We start from the raw sequence: 2,500 nt of genomic DNA on the forward strand, positions 1-2,500 counted from the left end.
GCTAGATTTTTTTTCAAGGTTTGAGTCTAGACATACATATCTTTTTAACATGTGATATTTGGCTTTTGGTATTACTAAATGATGTATACATACCGATATAAGTCTTCAATTTATCTTTTCTAATTTGACTCCATTTAACCACAACTCTTCATCGTGTGTCATTCTTGTTTGATATCTAGTTTTATGTTGATTCATAACTAATCCCAATATTTTACACAGCTGTTGTAGGTCACTTAAAGCATTACTCATCGACCCTTTAGTTTTGCATTGTATAAGGATGTCATCAGCATAAATTATCATTTCAGCTCCGTAGGAAAAGTTATAACTTACAATTTGATCCATACATACATACATACATACATACATACATACATACACCAGGGGTTTTTCCCCCTTACAAGGGAGGTAGCCAAAAAGGAAAAGGCATAAAATAATTCCCACCCATTCCATCCCTGAATACACTCCACACCCCTCCACCCTCCCTCTTATCTTAGCACCTCCTGGATGACGGGTCATCCCTGCACCTTGTCCACTGCCCTGGGTCAGAAGCAGTGTCGCAAGGCACAGCACATCCACAGCAAGGCCGCTTCATTAAATCGGCGATCCCCCCTCTCCGTCCCCCCTGCATAAAAGGAGAAGACGGGGAGAAATCCCTTCGGGCTGCGTCAAATTTTGCTCACACATACTACTACCTCACCCCCCATCCCCCCGCCCATTTCACCTCATACATCACAACATCATCCATATACAACCATTCTCCATTCACCCCTGTCTTCTGTCCTCTCCCGTCCTTCCTCAACAAACATTCCCCTCTTCCCCAAAGCCCCCTTCACCCCATCTATCCACCTCATCCTAGGACGTCCCCTCATGTTCACTCCCTCCACATCTGCCTTCCATACCTCTTTTATTAGTTTTTCTTCACTCATTCTTTCCATGTGCCCAAACCACCCTAATACTCTTTCATCAACCCTATCTCCCAACTCCCTTTCCACCCCTCTTCTCCTCCTCACCTCCTCATTTCTCACTCTATCTAGCCTAGTAACCCCCATCATACTTCTCAGACACCTCATCTCAAACACATTCAAACTCCTTCTCTCTTCCTCTTTTCTGCCCCATACAGTGCAGAGAACATTAAAAAGCATTGGGCTTAACACTACTCCTTGTAGGGTGCCCGATTCCATCTCCTTCTCTTCTGACTCGTTCCCTTGAAATCAAAAATTTCCTCTTCTTCTAGTAAGACAGTCTACTATCCAAGATCAAAATTTACCCTTGATTCCTTTGTTTACTAATCCTTCCAAAATAACATTTCTATTTGCTCTATCAAATGCACCTTTTAAATCAATAAAAAAGTCTATCATTAATTTCTGCATTACTCATACATTCAATAACACAATCTGTAGTGCTTTTACTTTTCATATATCCATATAGATTTTTAGATATTAAATGAACGACAGTTAGAGGCTCGTCTGCGCGATAGAGTAGAACACATACTGCCAGAGATTCGACATGGGTTCAGACCAAACAGAGGGACTTCAGATCTAATCTTCGCTTTAAAGATTATCTTCGAAAAGTCATGGGAGTTTGATAAAGACAAATATGTAATACTCTTAGATCTAGAGAAAGCATTTGATCGCGTACCAAAGGATAAGCTGTGGTCAGTACTCCAAACTACGGAATACCAAATACCCCCAAAACTGAGAAGAGCTATTAAGAGCCTTTACAATTCCAATAATACAGCAGTCAAGCCCGTTAGTGAGACCTTACAGTGCTTCGATATATCATCTAGAGTGCGCCAGGGTAGTGTGCTATCCCCAATGCTCTTTATCATATTAATGGATGAAGTGATAAAGGAAGTTCAATTTAGAAGAGGAGAAAGGGATCCTATAGAATCATTGCAATTTGCCTATGCAGATGATATACTCAACATTGAATCATCTTCACACGCTGCAAGTCAATCCTTAAATCTATGGAAGGCGGTACTCACAGAGTACAGACTAAAGCTAAATCTTGGTCAAACTGAAATAATGGTAGTAAGCAGGAGAGAAGAAACATTGAACATGGAGATCAATGGAGTACCTATTCAGCAGAAAGAAACCGTCAAATATTTACGAGTCACCTGGGATGGCAAAGCAAAAGACCAAAGTGCAGTACAAGCTAGAATTGCTGCCTATAGCCAAAACCTAGGGCTACTATACCCATTGATGAAAGATCGAAATGTCCCTACCGCGGTTAAAATAGTCATATACAAGAGTATTCTTAGACCCATATTGACATATGGATGTCAATCTTGGACTTTAACGACAAAGACCAGCAGCAAAGTCCAAGCAGTAGAAACGAGAGCATTGAGACTCATCAAGGGGGTTACGAGCTTTGACTACATACGCAATGATGCAATTAGGCAAGAGTTGGAGGTAGAGAGCATCTTAGAGTTTGTCCAACGTGTACAACTAAGATGGTTTGGATATGTTGAACGAATGGATCAGGAGAGGACCCCAAAGAG

Source organism: Oratosquilla oratoria, chromosome 8 (assembly GCF_046742065.1).
Source record: "Oratosquilla oratoria isolate Oo_2021 chromosome 8, ASM4674206v1, whole genome shotgun sequence".
Taxonomy (NCBI): domain Eukaryota; kingdom Metazoa; phylum Arthropoda; class Malacostraca; order Stomatopoda; family Squillidae; genus Oratosquilla; species Oratosquilla oratoria.